The sequence below is a fragment of the Eleginops maclovinus genome, chromosome 19 (assembly GCF_036324505.1).
Source record: "Eleginops maclovinus isolate JMC-PN-2008 ecotype Puerto Natales chromosome 19, JC_Emac_rtc_rv5, whole genome shotgun sequence".
Classification (NCBI taxonomy): domain Eukaryota; kingdom Metazoa; phylum Chordata; class Actinopteri; order Perciformes; family Eleginopidae; genus Eleginops; species Eleginops maclovinus.
The window spans coordinates 20471724-20494007 of NC_086367.1; the positions used below are offsets into that span (position 1 = coordinate 20471724).

At 40.2% G+C, this 22284-nt stretch overlaps 1 long non-coding RNA gene across 3 annotated transcripts in view; it reads right to left on the minus strand.

The window, feature by feature from the left end:
• Window positions 1–18579, minus strand: part of LOC134881191 (uncharacterized) — a 38301-nt gene extending 19722 nt beyond the window's left edge. For 2 of the 3 annotated variants that reach the window (XR_010168016.1, XR_010168015.1), the window contains exons 1-2: window positions 18508–18579; window positions 18286–18368 (exon numbers count right to left, since the gene is read on the minus strand). This is a non-coding gene — a long non-coding RNA (uncharacterized LOC134881191). Of the gene's footprint in view, window positions 1–14182; window positions 15283–18285; window positions 18369–18507 lie in introns of those variants that run through there. The other variant, XR_010168014.1, reaches the window with a different exon arrangement.
• Window positions 18580–22284: the final 3705 nt, after the last annotated feature.

Consider the following 22284-nt stretch of genomic DNA (forward strand, 5'->3'; position numbering starts at 1 on the left):
TATATTTCAACAGGGAATGTTAAGTGGTTTATCCTGTGAAAGTACTATGTGCTTTAAATGCCTGTCTGCCTGTCTTTCTGTCTAATGACACTTCTGCCCAGCAGTCTGTGTCTCTCACTCTCTGCGAGTCGAAGTAGCCTGACTGAGCCCTGTTAAAGTTAATAGCTCTCGACAAGCACAGAAGCCCAGACAGGCCAAAACCAATAACACTCAAGCAAATTATCAGAGAAAAAGAGGCACCGAGGAGTCATTTTTGTTATTGGGTTCGGCATTCCTCGGCTTAGGCGAAGGACTCTTGCGTCACGCAGGAACACATTTGGGAGCTTGCTGGAGTGATGCAAGCCGCGGGGTCTAATCTGCACACTGACTCTTGGCAAGACGGAGACGTTGTCGAGGCCTGGCTTCAACATCCTGAGAGGGTGAAAAGTGTCCTGGCAAGGCTCCTGTCCTCTTAGCCTCTGTCATGCACCGTGTCCTGTGGCAGACTGCGAGTAGAGGACATCTGGATGGTTACTTTTCCCCAAAATACCAAGAGTTAAAGTCATCAGAATGTGGAGGTGAAACCAGTAGCACATACCCTGTCACAGAGTCAGGTTGCAGCCTGCTTTTCTTAATTTAGTTTTTGCTGAATGATCATTGTGGCCTTTGACTCAGCTTGTATATTATATATAAGATATAGAAAGCCCAGTTTTACAATAAGTTACATTGACACTGGACGATTTTGCAGTAAGATGTGCATCAAATGCCAATCCAGGAAGTAATACAGGTAAGGGTATTACACTGAGTCCCACAGGTTAACAAATGAAGGTCTGAGATCAATCGTGAAACAATGGCTCAGGTATCTACCATTCATTTAACTGTGTACATTTTTTTTAAGTGTGCAATTGGTCGTTAGCTAGTGTCACTCTGAGTCTGTTTCTTGCAAAAGGCTAATGACCACCTGCTAACATGCTCATGCATAGCAGTGTTAATTCCCCAGATTTCTGCTGTCTGGAAGGAAGTCTGAGAACGAAATAACAATGAAAATATTCACTTGGAGCACTGAATCTCAGAAATGCCATTGCGTTTAAAAGAATATCTTCAATAATAAGGAAGTGTGTGTGAAGGAGGTTTCAATGGGAAAGAAATGCTAAGAAAAATAAAGCCTGCAGACATTAGGTGATCGTCAAGCAAGGAAATACTAACAAATGAGTCAGCTGCCCTGATGCAGGTAATCATGTGTTTATTTTAAGCCTCTGAAAGCTTGGAAATCCCTCTCTATCAGAAAGGTTAAGACATCCAAGAAGTCTCAAAAGTGTCTAAATACCAGAGTTCCTAGCTGAGAATATCTGCTGAAGTTAACAGAATATTTGCTGAGGTTAAGAATACATTATGAAGATGTTTGAGCCCGAATGAATGGTGTCGTCACACTGACTGGGCAAAGAGAAGGGAAATGCACCGAGCTGCTTTCAATTCTTTATGAGCAGCCAGTCCCCAAAACCTCATGCAACAGGTGATCTTAATAAACCTCCAATCAACTCAGGGGGATTGTGACAATTTGCTACAATGAATTGGGAAAAGGTTGAGGTCACCATTTCAGTTTACCACGCTATCAATTGAGATTTTAAGCTGGAGCTGGCACTAAGCACAAAGTACAGAAGAGGCTGAATGTCAAAGTGCGGAACAAATTCAAACTTTGACCTAGAGGGGTTATAGATGGGAAGTTGAGGGGATCCAAAGTGTCTTGTTGTCTGAATGTCTTTTCAAATATTTGTTGAGATATTTTAGTCTGAACCAAAAAGACTTTCACAGACTTATTGGTTTCTGTCTAATGAGAGGTATTGCTCAAAAGCTTTGAAGTCCCTGAAGTCCAAGGATGCCACTAATAGCAGAAATACCGCATTCAATACACCATTCTGCTTGTGTTCAACTAGTCCGTCAGACTAAAGACAGCTCATATCAGTAAGACATGAGCTGTAAGTAAAATACAATAAATCGCCAGTATGGCCTGAACCGTTTTCAGCCAGCAGAGGTTCATGTTGTGACGCCCACACATGGTTTGGCTCAGTCTCCCAGTCTGGCTGTCTGTGTGTATCCTAGTCTAGACTGGAAAGCATGGGTCCAACACTTCAGTCAGTGATACAACAGACAGCACCAAGAGTATTTTTACAATCAAGATAAGAATTTAATTTGCAGTTCTTTGTGATTGACAGCGAAGCACACAGTATGAACTGTGGTTAACTCCACTACACAAATAAGTGTGTGACATTTCCACAGCTACTATTGGACCCCTGGTTCTGCGTAATGGGAGCTCACAGCTCACCAAGGACTGAAATCCCTGGGCACTGCCTCTGCCAAGCAGTGTAAATATTTAGGGTCACATGTCACACAATGGAAAATGGAAGCTATGACTTTCACTGTGGTGTGTGTGTGTGTGTGTGTGTGTGTGTGTGTGTGTGTGTGTGTGTGTGTGTGTGTGTGTGTGTGTGTGTACCAATGCATTTGGGCTCCGTGGACAGAAGCCAGCAGCACATACCTGCAAGTGTTTGTGTGAAAACCCAGATTCTTCTTCTTTTTTTTTTTTTTACTGTTCAGTTCCTTCGCGGGCCGGGACTTTGACAGGAGGCAGAAAACTGTTATCTGTGTGATGTGGAAGCCGTGGTATTCAGGGCACCACATTAATCACTGCTGGAGAAAAGGCTCTCCGCTTGACATAAACACCATCCTGCAGAAACAAAGGCAGACACACAGCAAGGCTGAGAGAGCCCACTCTCGTCACCCAGAAGCCTCTCTGCTTTAATTCTCATTTTTACTTTGTTTGAAGGACGGAGAAAAAACAAGTAAATTAACTGGTTTCTTTTCAATGAAGGTGTGGTTTGGATATTTTGTACAGACTGCCTGGATTTACTGTTTCCCCTCTGGATTTTGTCCCTGTCAAGGTAAATTAACATTTGGACCATCATACCACAGTAAATCTGTTCAATGAAACTCACACACTTAGGAAATTTGGCAAGTATTTGCACCTTATTAATTCAAAGTGACCAATTCTGCCTTTTGGATCATGTAGGATTTCTTTTCTTTTTTTCTCCAATTAACTACCAGATTTAATCTGCGACCCCGAAAAGGAACATAAGTTTACTGACTTTCTGTCTTCTATATCTACATCCAGGTGCACGATTTTCAACTTAAAAGAAACACTCATTTATTTCAAGTTCTAAAGATAAAAAGTAAGGATAAATTTGACTTTTTTAATTGCAAAAATAAATAAATGAATAGACGGGGGATTTATTGATCACCTGCCTGTCAACTTTTCTCATGAAAAACCTCCCAAAATAAACGCATAGACACATTTTGCACATATTATACATGCATTTGACCTCATAGATTACCATTCTAGCATACCAGCGGTGATTGAACAGCTGATATGTCTAAAAAGTCGTAAATATACTCAGCAAATATACCTGTTTCCCTGAAAAGGGCTGATTGCAAAAAGGCCAAGTGAAGAAAATTAGAAAAAATGCAGTTTGAGGCAAAAAAGGTTGAAAGGTTTGATAGATTAGATCAAACGGGATAACTGTTTGTGGGACTTGGGGAATTCAAGAACACAGAGGGGACTTTCAATATAGAAAGAAATCTCACGTTATTAGGGAACACTAGGAGCATTTACAGGCCTGTTGAACAGAGCCTCAGAGATCTTGCGTCGAAAGGAAAACTAGCAGGAGACATGGGGGGATAAATATAACCTTGTGTGTGTGGCCTGTGGTGGATACTCTGCTGCTGAACATGGAGCCCTTAGAGCTCGTTCACTTTGACCCCACAGGGAGTCACAGCAGTCCTGACCCCAACAACTCATAACACTATCATCGCTCACCGCTTTTAAGAGGTAGGACAAGGTTTCAGTCGCACATTGGAAACATATTAAAGTGGATAAATAAACGGCTGACTAAATACCTGTGTTTGTCGCCTGTGTGACTTGGCCTGAATGGTCTGCATTCAGTGCTGCACCAACAGGGATCCCTTGTGCTCTCTCTTACCCACACTTCTCCGTGATACACTCACCCTGTTGTGACCTTGGCTGGTCATAAACAGGAGGGCAAAGAACCCAGATACAGTCTCACTACAGGGGCAGTTTATATCAAAGTTACTACAGATATTATCTCTAAGGTGAACTTCTGGTGAAGAATTACCTGAGTTATTATTCCAGTTGTTAGTTTGACAAAGTTTTGCACAAAGGCTCAAAGAAACATTATGAGCACTTACATTAAGACTCAAGTTCATTTTGAGAAAGGGCCTCTTTTAGCTCTGCAGTCTGAAGTAAATATGGTTCAATTGGATTTAGCAATTGGAGAATAGAAAATAGAATAGAAGAAAAATAGTGAGTGCTTCACTGAGTCAAGAAACTATTGGTAATATTAGGGTAAAAGAAACGAGGTGCTCTTAAAGGATAGGGAAAGTACTGTAGTAGAGGGAAAATCTTGATTAAAATCCTTGTTAAAGTTTGGCAGTCTGTCGTTTGTGTGGAGAATTTATATTTAGCTGCTATTAAACTGTTCAATGCTAACTTTACACCGCTCAGCAGACCAGGCTAACAACTTCTTGGTGAAGAAAGAAGCCTATTTTGCAAAAACAGGTCGTTAAACATTGCACTTCATGTTATCAAATGGATGCCATCATGACAGAAATAATGCTAATCTTGATGCTTGTTTCCTGGTTATATAAGAAGACTGTTTTTGCTAAAATATTATCCAAAACAACTTTTATTAGTTGTGATGTGTGTTGGTAGCTGAGTTACAGCTTGTTTGGATCTACTTTAAAGCACATAACATGTTTGGTTGAATGTAAAAGTACTATATTATTATTACACTCATAACTTAATAAATTTTGAAGCTCAAAAGCAAATTGAAGATCTACGTCAAGATCCAACAAAAGCAACAAGGCCAAAAATATAAGGATATAGGAAAGGTAACAATGCTTATATCCTTTGATGTTACGCTTGAAGAGAACAAATAAGATGTTCAAATATTGTTATGTACTTTACTGACCCGAAAAACTAAAGTAACGTAAATACATTTATGATTAATAGGAAGATTTCTGAGGCTCAGTCATTGCATCCGAAGCATGACTTTGCCATATTGCTCCCTTTTCTCTCGATCTCTTATGAAACATAAAAGGCAGAAAAACCCTGTCATCGCCAGAAAGCATCTCAAATATATATCTTTCATCTTTTTTAATATGAAACTTGTCAGTCACTCCAGCTGCCTGACAACTTTTAGGCACTGAGGCTTGAAAATGTTTCATCCAGGAAAGTGAAATTAGAGTCGGAGGAAGATGCAGAGATACATTTTTCATGACTTTGAGAAGCTGTAAATCAGGTCGCCCTGCTTCATCTTAACTGATTGAGGGGGAAATCCTGCATTACGGTCTTTGTCAGCAGCTTTTCTTAGAGAAGCTGAGGTTTAGAAGAGTACTGGAAGCTTTGAAGCCTGATTGGCTTAAGGAGTCTTGAAGTTTGCGTCTACGCAGGAGGAAAACGAGAAGAGACTTAGAGAGGGTTGTTAAAGTGATGGTGGTTTTGGTTCTTTCTCCATGAGACACAATGATTTGATTAGTGAAGAGGAGAAAAACTATATCGGTGATCCAAAAAGTACTTAGAGTATATTGTGCAATCAAAAAGTGTCACTCCATATACATAGAAAGTTACGGAAAAAGTAGAAAATGTTATACTTCAAGGACAGCTCACATTCAAAGGACTTCTTGTTGTGCTTTGTGGCGAGACACCTCTGCAGTACTAACTGTGTTTCTTCTGGTACTACTCTGGATTCATGTACTGTGTAGCATTTGTATATGGCAGAGACAGCAGTAGCATCATATAGTAGCATAGCTTTAATTTGACTGCAAAAGAAGTGAGCAGAGCATTCATTTTATAATACAAAGAAGAACAATTGGAGGGCATTCAACTCATATTATACACACTACAATACACAAACAGGCAAGGACCAATACACATTGTAGATTTACATACTGTACAGAGAAGTGTCACACCAGCAAGTTTTCCAGCTACCAGTCCACACCCTACAGACTGAGCTACTGCCACAAAGAGTGTGTTGGACATGTGTTCAAGTGAAGAAAACTTGACTATCTAAACTAACTTTCAGGCTTCACTACTTTTACATGTTGGAAGATGGTAGAAATACTAACTTCCATACACAAATGCAGTGTTAAATTCATATTGTAGACGTTAAAATACTCCCAAATCCAGTGAGTCGGGCCACAAGTAGAACTTTTCTCCAGAACTTTTTCACTCTGCGGGGTTATAAATTGCTCAGCAGGGATGCTGCACTTCTGGGGGCAAATCTAATCAGCTCCCTCATGCCACAGGAGATTGATGAATCTCAGATAAAGGAAATGGATCATTTTCAAATAGTTCAGTGGTTCGACCTCTGTTTGCCAATGACACAGCTCTAATCTCAGCCTCCTCTCTTTAGGGGTTCTACCTGCTGGGGTTGGTTATTCGTTTTTTGTGGGGGGGGGAATGGATTATATAGAAGATGTGAGTTGTTTAAAGAGAAGCACGTATAACCTTTATAGCCCGACACATTACTTTATATACCTTTGGGAGTTTGAAACAATTCGAATGACTCAACGTTTTTTTCAGCTTCTTGACATTTCTGACTAATCTGTGTTTGAATCATAAGTCCACACCTTTTAAAATACTAGACAGGTCATTGAAAAGCAATGCTACCCATCCTTCATACTGGTGATTGAACTGCACCAATCTCGGCTTCAGTAAATGCTCTACTCAAATTGAAGGGGAATAAGGGGAACTTATCCTGATGAGTTTCAATGTGACAGTTTCACCCTTACAAAATCAGAAAACCATAATCACTCCATTAAACAAACATGATGTGTTTTGAAAATATTTGCAACAAGTGGACAAAGAAAACTGCTGAAGCACTGGAGCACAAAGCTTTGATTATGACAGGATTTGTTCTTCAGCATCAGTTATTAATGGTTTCCACTTTAAAGTCAGTTTCACGTGAGATCCTTCTGTTAAAGCCAGTGTGATTAACATGGTTTAGGTCACCAGTGATCTTTAAATCATTATTTTAAATGGCGAATTTCCTCTAATGTTTTCCCTTCCTCTTTTTTGTCTGACTTAAGTTCATGAGTATACACAGATGCTGCTGCTATAGCTGCTAAAAAGACTGTGTTTTTCTGCTCTTCAACAGCAGAGGTCTTCCACTTTCCCTCACTCCTTCTCGAAGTTTTACCCTCTGGAAGCATACTATATAATTTTCTCTAAGCCAGTCGACTCTTTTTTCCAACCACTAATTAATTATAATTCAGTACAGTTTGATGCAGTCAGGCCAGAGGAATGCCGGAGCCTGCGAGTCGAGTTTAGAGAAGGGAAGGAGGAGGCTGACAGAGGGATGGATGGAGGGAGGAAGGGAGGGGATAGGGAGGGAAGGAGTCAGTGGTTTCTATCTAGCTCACAAGCCCGGCCCATTGAAGGGATTTAATTACTTGTATGACCAAAGTCTCAGAGGCAAACACACAACACACTGCTGACTGCAGAGGTGTGACAGACCACGCCGCAGACAATTACTGAGGCTTGTCTAACCTCCAGCAGTTAATCGTTACACTCCCATGATGGTGTTTCAGTAAATGAGAAGAGCCCAGGGACAAAATGTCAAATGCAACAGGTCCAGGCACTGACAAAGCCATGTGGCACATTTTCAAAGCATTATTCCTGCAAAAATAGAAATGAATAGGTCAAAAGTGGCAATATATTGAAGCCGTACAGTGCGAATGTTTTATATTTTGCCCATGAGTCAATAAAGAAGAGAAACCCAACCAACACAGAACCACACAGAAACACACCTAGCCTCTATTTAGTTTGGATTAGTTTGAATCAAACCAATTTAAAGAAGCAGCATCAGTGCCAAAGCAACATGTATCAGACTATGCACATAACAAACCCTATAGCCAGACAAATACATCATCTTTGAACCGTTCAATCTTTTTCCTTCTGCAATTTCTGTCCATGCTATGGAAAGGGAAAGATACAGATAATAGAAATTGCTAATGATATATGGTTAAGATGTTGTGTATGCATCGAGAGGAAGGACACATTTTTGCTTTAGTTACAGTCGCATTGAACGTCTACAATGTGGTTTCATAACCCTAACCTTAACCGTCAAGCTCAATGCAGTGATTTCTATGTGTAACAACATAGATATGTATTTAGCAGGGGTTTTTTTCCCCACTATCATATGATTCTGTTGGCCTACTTTATAGATTTACCAAATTCCTTACTGCTCACTCTGTGAAATAATTCAAAATTTAAAGACCTTGTTGAGAGTCTTATCATATTTTTCCAGCTTTGTGACGTGCAAAAGAAGTCCCAGAGCAATAGGAAACCACGGCATGGCTTCACCCAGAAACAACAGCCTGACAGAAAGGCTCCCCATATGTTTTACCCAGCAGACACGAGCAATCTGCAATGTAATTGAGTGTTCCGATTGGAAAAAAATGAATGACTTCATTTACATAAGTGGTCTTAATTAGACGCTAGACTGAGGAAAGCTGCTGAGGTTTTTTTTTTTGCACATGGTAGTAATTAGCACAGCAACTACAGCCTTTGGTTGATCTGCATAAAGGTGTCAGCTAAACGGTGAAAATTTGAGGATTTCATTTGTCTTGCAAACTTCAAATTCCATCTTTTTTGAAGGAAAACTCAGCCGTCATTGAGGGTGGTACAATTTGCATCTTCTTTTGGAAGTTGCAGATGAAAAAGAGGCTTTTCACCGGCCTGTCATCTTCAGCAAAACAAAAATACAAGTTTGTTGTGTTCCAGTGTTTACCACAAAAAGACCCGTCAACAAAAACGTTTTGATTTAAAGATGCATTTAACTTCCCTCTGTCATGTTTGCAGAGTCGCTGTAAATCTGAGTCAGGGAATGTACAAAAAGCCCCCATTTTCCCATGTTCGACATTTTTGTGGTGATGCTCCCTCTTTGTTCGTGCAGTTAAACGGCCAGGATATAAATTTCCTCGTTGATTCAGCAGACGGGATCTCAGCGCCTCAGCCTGCAGTATCAGAGAGCTTGCTTTAGTAATCCTGTGTGGGTGGTCCGGCTTTTCTGTCATACAGGCCGGCTTGTTCTGCGGAGGCGACGTCGTCATCACGGCTGCATCGAGTCCTCACACACACACACACTACGGGGCTGAAGGTTAGGATGAGGGTGGGTGGTGATTTATGAATATGTTCAATATGTTCCATGGAAGTTTTCCTTTCTTTGTGTTTCCCTGCAAAAACCATCAGTCCCACCACCATCAATTACTGCATTCAAGCTCGCGATGCACATTATTCATCTCTTGCTCTCTCTGTGTTCATGAGAAAAGAGAGGAGCACCAACCCCAGAACCTCGAAGCACTTTGGATCAAATGCTGCAGACTTTAAATTGAGCAAAAAATGGTGTTATGCAAATATTTTGTGAGACTGAAGAGAAGCTTAATGCTGGGTTTTGTTTTGTCTATGTCGGCTCCAAGGCTAAAAACAGAGAATAGGAGGAACCAAGGAATCAAGAAGAAAGCAGATGTGGTCGACTGTCCGTGCAGGAGTGTTGTTACATAGAACATAAGTGGATAGATTGGGCACTCCAGCTGAAAACCCATATTTTTTAGCTGACGTCGGCCATGTTACTGTAGAGTATTTGAATGTGTTGCATGAAAGGATTCTAGCAGCTGTTGAACTTTCCAAATGTCTCAGTGGACTGAACATAGTAGAGTGTAGAGTGTTTTAAATCAAACAACAAGCTCCCTGAAAGAGAAATGCTATTGCACATCAGGTGAAGGACACTCAACAAGAAACACCATTAGAGGAAGTTATTCGACGGTGTGGGATAATGAGACTTTTACTCTTAAATGCAAAGCGTTTTCTAAGAGGAGGAAAAGGATCCAGCCGGGATTCCATATCCCATTACCTTCATGCCAAACGTTTAGTAACATGTCACTCAGCACTTCAGGTCACAACATTGAGCTGGCAAGTGTTGTGCCATATCCTATGGTACTGGAAAGAAAAGAAAACCATTTATTTTGTCTTCATTTAATAGGTTTGATTGGTTGTGATTCATAGTGACTGGATCTAGTCTCCATAACTAACTTATCGAGAGACGTTTTCTTTTGTAAGTAAAAACTAAACCAAACTAACTTTTCTTTATTTCCTCAAACATTTTCTGCACAAATGTAACTTATTTATTGTAAAAGAGTTTCATTTCGACAGAATGAAATGCTAAAGACTGTAAAAAACAAACTTCTTGTAGTAGGAATTTGTGTCTGTAAATTAGTCCTTGAAGAATATTGAATATGTTCCTTTCTTTAAATGCCCATTTTTCATTATTGTAGTGCAGCAATCTGTCGTATTCTTTCCCTTTCAAGGTGCCGACAATCATAAGTAAATAACTTCTTATTGGAAATTACTCTTTTTGCTATGGTCATTGCACTGAATCCTTGGTTGTAAACGGTCTGCTCCTTTTAATCTACATCAGGGCCGCAGTAACACTGAGGTGATTCCAGTAACGTGGAGCCAGTGTTTTGGTCGGAGGTTTACGGTAAGGAGCTCTTATATTTGCTGCCCAGTTATAGCTCAGAAAACCAGAATAACATGCTGCCCAAATACGCCAACACACGGACGTACACACATCGAAAACACATGGTTAGCATCCTGAATAACAGCTTTATACTTTCACGCAAGAACCAACGCAGATTTTTAACTCCATTTCGGGGAACGGCAGCTGTGCCGTGGGCTTCTTCACCACAGGGCGGGTGTTTGCAGAGACCAGTTTAGGACTGTTTGTCTCGCAGTCATCACGACGGGCCCCGACAAACTTCAGCCCCATACTATTACTGTTCAACCCCACAAAACCTGCTGAGACGTTAGATCCTGCCCCTTCAAAATAAGATCAAGAACAAAAACAACCTTAAAACGCCTTTGATATCCCTTGTTGAAATTACGTGTGGTGGCTTAACACTTCATTTCACTTTTGGGGTTAAATTAGTTGTCGGTTGTGGCTATTTGTCCTCAACTCACAGACCCGCTCATTGTAACTGTGAGTTTACTGTTAGAGAACAAATCTATACAGGATTATTTTAAGCTTCATTTCACTAGCAAATTTCCGTTGCTGGACTGTAAAACTCTCAATTATACTCAGGTCAGTCCAGCAGGGCTTGAAAGGTACACATTTGTTTCAGTAAATCCACAGCGATGACTATTTGAGCATTTTAATTCACACACACGTGCGCATTTCTCTGAATCACAAAACACGTACATGCCTCTGAGTTCTCCCTCGGTTTTTTTATAGATATAAACACACACCCAGTTAGTCTGCAGTAAACCAGCTTTTATTGGGACATAAAACTTTTTTTTTCCATCAACACCAGGCAACTGCTGCTGCTGCTGCACACAGGGGCATTTAGGAGTTTTATACTGAAATACCTCCACTTTGGCTCCAGAGGAATTTGATCATCACAAATACACTCGAATCACAGAATCACAATCTTCCCATTGTTTGTCATGACTTGCTCCTTTGTGCTTAAACTCTCCTGGAGCTCTCTTCTCACTTTCACTGCACGGGTTACATATTTAACCTCGGTATGTCCTCAAGGAGAAGATGGGAAAAAAGAAACTTGGCAAAGAATCGAAGCATATCAATCAAACAGTGGCATCGCTGTGAGCGAAACAAGGTGCAGCACTACAGGAGTTGGAATGAGCTATAAATAAATCCATTTATAGCTCTGATCGCTAAAATTGGATCTCATTGGAAACATACCAAAGACGTTTTTTTAATCCAAACAATCAAACTACTGTTGAGACCTTTTTAACTGACAAGTAAATGACAGTTCTGTTTTGGGTCCAAAACAGGTGCCAGTTCACACAGGGAAAAAAAGAGATTTAGAATCCAATGCATTGTGGGAAATGTAGTTTCCAGTGTTTTTTGAGCAAGAAACAAACTAGAAAGTCAGATTACTTTTGCACAAATATGTCTTTGATCTCCCAACAGTATATGCAATATTCATTACTTGTAAGGTAAGTTAATAATGAGTTTTGAAGGATTCCTAATTGGTCTTGTCTTTAAAGCTGGTATCAAAACGTTATCATTTAAACAACTGTGTGGCTGTTGACACTTGACAAGTTAAGTCTGGGCCTGGTCGTTTGATTTCATTTGAAACAAATCAAAAAAGGATATGTGGCAATTTGGTAACTCCCCATACTGGCTTTTTACAAATGAACCCAGAAAGGTAAACGTATCTTGTTCTTTCGTCATATGGACTGACAGTATCATGCAAAAACCACTGGCACCAGCAAGAAAATAGGACTCAAAGCACAACCAGACAAAAAGGGTCTTAGTCAAGTCTTTTAATCAAAAAGTCCAAAAAAAGGCAGACTGAAGCAACAAAAAACAACCAACCAAGTTGGTGGAAAAATACTAATTCAGCAACCAAAAAATGACCAACTAAGTCAGTGGGAAAAGGCAGCAAAATTCTACGACTGTGGCTAACACTGGGATTCCTCTGTGAACACTTCCTGGTAGACAGACAAGACGAACTGGCACTGACCAAGGCAACAGCACAGCTTATATGCACTGGGGAAGAGGGATGATTAGGGACAGCTGAATACGTTGAGGCCAGGCAGGTGATTAACAAGCAGGGAAGCAACTCAGGTGAGGGGCAATTAGCCAGGACCAGGCTGTGACGGACAGGTAACTCACTGATTTCTGTCTCTCATCCTGCATCATCAGCCAGAACTGTTCATTGAATCAGCTCTGTGTCGTACCCTACAACTTCATGTCAGGTATGTTATGTTTGATGGTAGAGAGCCAGGAGGAATCAGATATTAAAACACATCGATGTGTCATATTTTCCTCGGGCGGGACCAAATGAAGTGAGATACAGATCATCACTGGAGGACCACTACAAGTGTACATCAGCCAGTAACGAGTAGGTGGCACTTTTGTTCACATGGTGGATGAAACACTTCCCTAAGCAGTTACCTAATGTAATGTTAGAACCAGTAGTGAGTGCTCATCATGAGCATCAGAAGAAAACTGCAGGGACGGGATTCAAAGACTTTGCAGACAATTAAATATTCACTCCAGCGGGTGTTTTTCCATTTTCATTACAGTTATCTTCAGAAATGTGGCTGTACTTATTTAGTCATAAAACCCTAACAAAGGCTCCTGTGTTTCTACAATGAACCATTTGTTGTTTGGACACATTGTTTGCGTGTTCACCATATTTGTTAGGTTTGTTATTATACTAAATTGTTCTAATTTGCACCAAACACAACACAAAGCAAATGCTGATGGGGATATCTGGCGTATGAAAACTCAAAGGGGTTAGAACGACAAACTAAAACCACAACAAAGACCCCTGTGTTTCTAAATTGATGGAAGATGATGTGAGTGTTTTAAACAGGAGTGGTTTGTATTCAGGGGAACTATAGTGTTACCACCGAGTTGTCCATTTGGCCCCATTAGAGAGGATCAGCAATATGAGTCACGCAGTGGATGAATCGTGTCACTCTGAGGGATTATCGAAGTGAGAAAACGTTGTGTTTCTCACATTTTCCTTCCTCTGTCCTGTTTTGTTCATTTCAACACTCCCCCTCCTTTTTTCTCTCTCCATCGCCCCTCCTCTCTATCCTCGCCCTCCCATCTTCTGCCACCATCCTCTGCCACACTCGCACCCCATCATCTGCTGCTGCTGCTGTGGTAGCCCGGGGGTGGGCGAGCTCGAGGAGAGATATTTGCGGTGCCAGGCAGACATAATAAAAAATAAAAACCAGAGGGGAGGACTGGAAAATCTATTAAAGGGACTTATTCACATCTAATGTTGCAAATATTGCTTTTGGGATCCTTGAATAACATAATTACAATCCAGGAACAAAACATTGGCCAAAGACACGTTGAGCAGGCAGGAAACAAGAGGAGGCATTTCACTGCTAAACCCGTCCGCAGTGTGAATGAGTCTGCTGTGTGAAATTAGGGATACAAACAGATGATTTATGCATCCCCGGTTTGCGGACGTCAAAATAAAATAGCTTTTAATAATACTCATTATGTGTCTGGTGGCATTTTTTGTGTATGCCATTAAAGAATAACAACCCCTCCAGGTGAAAATGACAGGTTTGCTCTGGCTAATGCAACGTGTTAATACTTTGAAGTTTATTTGTACAATTTAATAAAACAGGAACATCGACAAAATATAGTCGAGGAATTGTGAATACACTCAAAAAACATTTTTAAAAAAGCTAAACAATTATTTACATTTTTAAATTACAGCCTTCATTTAAGTACTGGAAAAACCCATTTCAGCCATAGCAGCTCTGTGATGCAGTAAAGATACATTATTCTTTAGAGGGTTTTTTATACATTTAACATGCAAACAAATCTCACAAAGGCAATGCTAACATAATGGTTTTTAGCAAGTGTTTTTAACCAAACTCGCCATCTTTGTTTGGTGCGTTTACGTGCTAACATTTGCCGATAAGCACCAAAGTACAGACAAGGCTGAAAGGAATAACTCTCTGGTATTTAGACGTTAATTAAATCGGGCTAATTAGGTTGAAAAAATACATTTCCACATGATAGTTGCTTTGGATTCAGAGTCAGAGGATTACCTTTTGTGTAAGTCATGAGGATTCATCATCTTGGTACACGAGTTAGACTGTATTTCATTGCAACACATACGATAGTCTTTGCAATAAATTAGTCTAGACCAAAGTGTTACACACACCCAGACACACACAGACATCAACACTGCAAGAATGGCTAAAAATAGTGTTAACATTAAGAAGCATCAACGGACGTGCTTTCGTTTTTATCCGTCCCTTCATGTGTTTGTCTTTTCAAAGTAAGTTCTGTTGGAATTGCATTATTTAAGGCAGCTGTTTCCGAGCTAGAAGCTTGTTGTTGTTATTTTGTGACATGCTGCACCATCTCCTCGGCGGTTACAAATGGAATATCCTTTAATGTGTTTTTCTTTGTAGCATTTCTCACTGCATTTTCTATCACTGTGAATTAGGCTGTCATGTATGGCTCCACACCATGCGTCTTCACATTCAGCGTCACATTGAACGCAGTGTCTGCAGCCTGTAGGCTCTTTGTGTTCTCCTGCCGGTGAGAAGGCGGTGACCGTGCCGGCGGTGGCCTCCGAGGTGACGAGATTTTAATTTGTCTGCTGTCTGGCAGGGTGTGTTAATCGCCCCGACGCCACTCTAACGGTTTAACAATAATAACGGACCTGTTTAATAGAAATTAATTACAGTCATTATACAGTGAGGGCCTGCCAATCAGCGGCTCTGGGCAACGACTGAGACGAGGAGGGGTCAGCAGAAAGCGTGAGCTCACGTCTCACTTCTGGAGTTCAGTGATAAGTGAGGCTGGGAAGACTGATGACCTGCCTCCACAGACAGGCAGCTGCCAGCGAGAAAAAATCTGTAATCGCTTTTCAACTTTTCTACTTAATAATAAAGTTTTATGCATCATTCAAAAGAGTTCATATCCATAAAGTCTTCACCAAACATGTGCAGCGTTTGAGGGGACATTAAAGTGATGTTAACTTCTTATTGTTTTTATATTTGCAGTCGTTTCTGAAAGTGCTTTTGGCCATTACAGCTCGTTTCTACATGTCGGCCATTGTACTTTTTGAGCTTGTCTTTTGCTCAACACACATAAAGGACCAATAGATGGTTTTAAGCGTCTTAACACCCAAGGACAGTCTACCATTTTTCGGAAACCCTCTCACTTTAGTTCTTTGCAAATAGCTCAATAAAAGAATGGCATTTCTTTCGTACTGGTGTCAATCTTTGCGATAATCTTAACAAGAAAGTGGATAACTTCTTTAAAAGAACCCTTAAATAATTCAACCGTGCCCTTGAATCCCTTTTAAACCATTCGCACAAAAGTTTCACATTTCACAGTTCAAATCAGAATATTTGCAAGTCACTGTTTTTGATTGGTACTTTTGTTAAAACGACTGAAAACGATTCATAATTTCGTGTTTATGGTATCATGGAAGCTTAGAGTGGTGTGTGACGTGATGATATGAGCAGAATTGTTGAAAACAGCAATAAAGCACGTCAGAAAAGGGAATAAATCTTTCAGTTTTATATATGCCTTCTGCAGGTAAATGAGCGTGACGGCAGTGTGCTGCTCTCTGACGGATGGTTAACAATGAGTGGAAACTCTCCAGCTGTTTAAGCAGGCTCGGATGCCTGCCTGTTTATGGCATGCCACCCAGCCAAGGAGGCATTGTTTTATTGTTGCTTTACACAATGAGAGTTGTTAAACCTGCACATGAACTCACAATGTATCAACAGCATCTGGTCCTGGTTCACTTTCCGGGATTACCCCTAATGGGAATATATCTACCAGACTCCCCAGACTGTAGCTGGGGAGCTTATACTGTGTCTGCAGAAGAGCTGGTTTCATTTCTTTCCATTTTAAAACACATATTTCCAAGTTTATCATGTCTAAATACCATATTTTGGTGTCCGTTTCTGTTGCAGGTTTAATCTCTTTTCATTTGTTAGAGCCTCAACTTGTAATAAAACTCTTCACAACGCCTACCTTGTGCACTTGTTGTATTTTACATTGAGCCAAAAGCACTTTAGGCCAGCACTTACCAAAAAGGCAAGCGGATCATCTTTCGCCATACATTTTTCATTTGATTTAAACAGCTATAATGTAGTCATCACTGTGTTCGCACTCCCACAATATCCCAAAATACCTTCTGCTGCTCCAAGCAGAAAGCAAACAGACTTCCTCGGCTATAAATCAGAGATGTCCGATCTTATAAAGTTATATATGTAAACTCCTGTGTGCCTGAGCCTCTTTAGGTAACAGAGGGGAGTGATTTCATTTTTGTCATGTCTCAGGTATGTATGTAGGTTGTCGGAACAGGTTTGCGCTCTGGTGTTTGGCAGCCCGGCTCTGTCTGCTCAGCTGCTGGAGATTAATGAGCTGTCAGCGGAGAGGGAGGCATTAAAGGAAGCCTTCTCCTGGTCAGAAAAGATAATTACTGTTGATCACTGGTGCTGTACGAGTAATAACTGTCTGCCTGTCTCTCTGCTGTTCTGTCTCCGAATACCTGACAGTGTGCCTGCCTGTCTGTCTACCTTCATCATCCTTCATTTACTTTTCCATTATTTATAACCATATATACTGTGACACAACTTTACTTACTCCATGTCTTACTCTCTCAGTAAGAATAAACATGGACACAGCAGAACAACGATCATGACCTTTCACTTTATATTTCTATGTATTCCGATGGATATATATGCGTTCACATGCTCCTCTGTATTCCTGTTTGTAGTTGGGAAGCTGCTGTTCTGATTTCACTGTGCTCATGAGCTTTAATGTGGAAACAACATGTGCTACAAGACATTGTAATTTGATTGTTTAAAAGTCGAAATTTAGAAAAAAAGTCAGAAATCTGAAATATAAAGTCAGATCTTTTAGGAAAAGAAATAGACGTAAATTCAAAAAAGCCGCCCAAAAAAAATTAGGGGGGGGGAATCAGAAGTTTGAAAAGAAAATCGAAAAGGAAAAAAAATTGAGACAAAAAGTGTGAAATAACATGATTAGGGCCACATGAACAAAGAGTGAGAGTAATGACAAAATAGTAGGACGTTTTACAATTTGACATTTAGAAAAACAATCTGAAATTTGAAAAAAAAGAGCCTCTTTTTTTTAGGATAAAGTGATCATTCTGAAAAAAATAATCCAGTAAATATTGTAATTTTACCCTACTACATTTGTGTACTCACGTTACAGAAACACCTGGATTAAATTCACAATTAGTTGAAATTAGTTCGACCTGACCCAGCTTTGATGAACACTAATGTATCAACTATTATTATAACCCAAACACATCATATATATATGATTGTGAAATGTGCCAATCTGCATAATGAATACTTTTACTTTTGGTACTTTAAGTAATTCAGTTGCCACTACTTTAACGTTTCTTGGAGTAACATTTTGAATACAGGACTTTTAATTGTAACAGAGTATTCCTACGCTTCGGTATTTTTACTTTTACTTACAGTAAGTACAAAACCTGAGTATATTCCCCACCTTCAGAAGAAAAAGAAGTGAAACAGGTGTGATTTTCGTCTCATTTACGGTTGTATAGAGACGTAGTATGAGCGAGGAATTGCACTGCGTTTTAAAGTCACGGTAAGATATTGCAACATGTTTTGCACAGGGAAATAATATAACACTGCTGGTAGAATAATACCTTTATTTGAGGCGGTTGTGTCTGCAGGCGATCTGAACTCATGTTGTTATTTGTAGAAGTCGGTGGGTGGATGTTCCGCGCACCTGTGGCAGATAATTACACGGTGAGATCAGCGGAGCGACCTTTGCGTGGACCAGTCAAAGATAAATGTCATGAACGCGTTTATTGTACCGTAAATGTTAACAGGAATAATTAACAGCCTATGATGTAATAAACCCTTACCTGTGCTCTCCTGTGTCCAACTCTCAGGTGCGCGATCAAAAGATTCCCACGGGAAACTGACACCTGTTTATCGTTCCGGGAGGGGTCACACCCAAAAGGAGTAAGGTGGGGATGTGGAATAAATGTCAGATCGATTTTTTAGGGCTTTTCTGTAAATGTTTGGTGTATTAATTACAAATAAGATTGGCATCATTTGATAGTTTGGCATTTTTATTTTTGTTTTACTTGTGTTTTGCTATACGAAGTGAAACAGGTGTGACTGTAGCACCCCTGCTTTTGGTATCACCTAAGGCTGCGGGATTTAAATGGCTGCTTTTTATACCGGTAAAGTTTGGCACTATGGAGCATGCAGGGCCTTGCTGCAGAGCATGTGGCAGAACTTCTTTTAAACTTTAAAGTGCGCACATATGGGGTTTACTTCATCATCTTTCTCTTGTTAACGTGTTGAAGGATAGAAACTGAGCCAGATGGAAGTCTGTGTTAAAGGTAAGAACAGCTTGGCGTGTCAAAATGCTGTTGTGTTACACACCAAGCTTCTTAGTGTTTCAGTAGGCATTTGCATATTGTACACTTGGGCAGTGTTATGTTTGCGTTGTTTGGTTCAGTGTGAAAAAGCAAAGCAGGAGTGGTAGATGTTCTTTATGGCTGTTTTCCTATTTGGGAAATCCCTTAGAGTGGCTGTGTCTAAGTGGGTAGACGCTTGACTACAGTCTAAGGGCCATTGGTTTGAATATTGAGCCCCTTGATCAACATGACAATGTCTCCTTTTGCAAGATACTAAACATGGTGTAGGCCTATGTGTGTGAATGTTTCTTACTCCTAACAAGAATAGTGTTATATAAAATGCTGTCCTTTGACTTTAGTGATACTCACTTCTCTGGTTTTGTCATTTATGCATAGAGAAATTGACTCAGATGGATGTTAGAAAAGAAGAATTCAGATAGAGAACAGGTGAGCAGGTGTGTCAACATAGACAATGCCTTCAAACGTCGATGTGCACAGCAGGAGGAATATGGTTAGGAAATGCGATTTGGAAAAACCGTGACAGAAATATGATATTAGAAAGTTCTCTACTATATTGCACCTGAGTTATATAATAATGTCTACAGAGTACTGCATCTGAATCTATCCATTTATCAAAGCTGAGTTAACACAGAAGCTATGGAGTCTGTCTGTCTTTCTTCTTCGTGAAACTCCAGAGAGTTTAAACCTTCAGGAAACCTTCAGTCGCTGAGACTTTGTACACAATCTGAAGCTTTTCAGTAGAAAAACCCGCAGAGCTCCCACAGTGTTCAACTACACGACTGCTGTACGTTATCTGAAGCAGCCTAAGAGTTTGATTCATTGCTAATCCATACTGTAAACTACTCCGTGACATCAGCAAAGACAAATTGGTTTCTTACTGAAAGTGTCAAGTCATCTATCTTCTATACTGGCCCAATTTAAGGCTGATTGTATTTCCCCCTTCCAGCGTGTTCAGGCCTCTGTTTAATGCAGGTTGGTGGAATAAAGACGGTTTCATTGGAGTGCATCATCTCTGTTTCTAGTTAGACTCTTTTTATGTCTTTCTTCTCAAGCAATGATAGCGTGTCCCCCACTCTGTTTAGCAATATGAAGGTAACAATTACAAGATGAAAGGAGAGAAAGAGCTCATGCAGAGCTGCTGTGTGTTCATTTTCTGAACAAATTGTCAGGCCTGCAAGCAAAATTCAGTCAATGTTTTTTCCTGAGCAGTAATATTGTGACTTTCTCTGTGATGCAGATTCTTCATGCTCTCGGCGTATTTTTTCTATGTGCTTTTTCTTCTCAGCTTGTATTAGTATATCCTTCCATTCTGGCCTGTCCACAGCAGCTTTTCATTCAGCCCCAGCACATTATGAAACTGGTTTTCAGAGATTTTAAATAGCAGTTACTTTCCATATATTAGCCCTTATGAATGATAGCATTGACGGCAAAAGGCTTCAGAGTAATGATGCCTCTTCATGTGGCTTCTTCAGAGCCGGCAACTCGCTGCACATACAGATGCAATTACTTCAAGAGTGACGTACCTTTCATGTGGTGCAATCTCCCTCGGATATATTTTGCTCGTCTTTCAATTTGACGATTATACATTTTGATGTTTTTTAAACCTCCAATGGATCACACTTTTGCATGTGGTTGTATATAAACACATAACATTGATGATGAAGTGTGCATTTTAATAAATCAGTCACTGTACACTTTATAAGTAGACTTTTACTGACTGTTTGAACACATTTAGATGCAGCTTGTGCAGCAGAAAAAGCTGAGGGAAACGTTTGACTTAAGTCTCATAAAAGTTAGTTAGTTAGTTATTTCTCTCTCTTATGGTCACATGAAGTCTCCAGGATAGCTAGGATCCAGAAAAATCATCTGGATTTTATTTATTTGATATGTGCACTTTGCCAAAATGGATATTTTAAATGCATTTATAATCTTAATACGGCTTGTTTTGGTTTTATAATTGTGGAAAAACTACAAAATAGCAATAACAAGGCATTATCCTGACCCATCTTTTTCAATTTCACTCTCTCCATGACTTCATGATATTGCTTTTGACAGCAGATTATCAGTTCAACACGTGCCTTGTTAACTGGTTGGAAGCAATATGCCTTTCTCACCAGGAGCAGTCATGGCCGACTGGTAGATCCTCAGCTGCTGGAGTCATACTCAAACATTAGTTCCTCTACTTAAGGACGGCAGCTGAAGTGCAGAGTAATTGGTCGCTGAGAGGGTCTGTGAGAAGCGTGCATGCAGCTACACCTCCAGGCCAGCGAAGACGTGGAAGATGCTAAGCTGCAGAGCTCCAGGAAGGCGCTATAGCGTTTGTCCTCCATAAATGCCAATATATGCTTTATGAATTATACATTTTCCCTGCTCCGAATTCTTTGTTTTGGCAATTAATTCCATTCCAGACATGGTAATGAGGACTAATTACTTACAGTTACTAGTCTCAGCAAAGAATAAAGGAGTGTCATGTTCATGATTGTTTGCTTGCTGACAACAAATAGGAACAGCGGTTTCATTGATTCCTGATGACCCGAAGGCTCTCCGGGTCATCAGATCTTTGGAGTCGATAATAGCTCGCTGGTGGAATGAGATATTTGAAGAGCCTCTGCTGCCAGCCCACATGCATGTGCAAGCCACAAATTTGGCTTCATGAAACACTCCCAGAGAAATTAGTTGTCGCAGGCGTTTACAGTCAACAGACGTGGGTATGTGTGGCTTACAGGGTGTTGTCTGGGTGTGAATATGAGTGCTGGCGACGTGCAGTTTCACTCTCTATATTGTTTGTGTTTAGAAATAAAGGGAAGACCGTTTCTGCAGGCGGATTTGGCGTCCCATCGCTTTTGAGATCAACACGCTCGGACTTGCAAAAAAATGTTATTACCAATGTCGATTCTGAACAGCAAGCATTTTATTTAAGTGTTTTCTGTCAAGCGTCGGTCTGATGAGTGCTAAAACTGGCAGCTAAAAGCTTTGGGATAATCAAGATTTACGAAGGCAATTAAAAATCTTTGATATGTTATGGGATTATCTCACCTAAGGCACTAATACAACTGTCATTTAACACCCTTTTTTATTTATTTCCACATTCCAAAGTTGTTTTAAACACAAGGTAGCCAAAAGTTCAATCTGATCCCAGTGTAATTTAAAAATGGTTCATTTGAAAAAAAACAAACCTATTAAACATGTTTAATCCCTGCACTCAGAAAGCTGTTAATGTTTCTTTAGGACAGGTGTTTTTAAATCTGGATT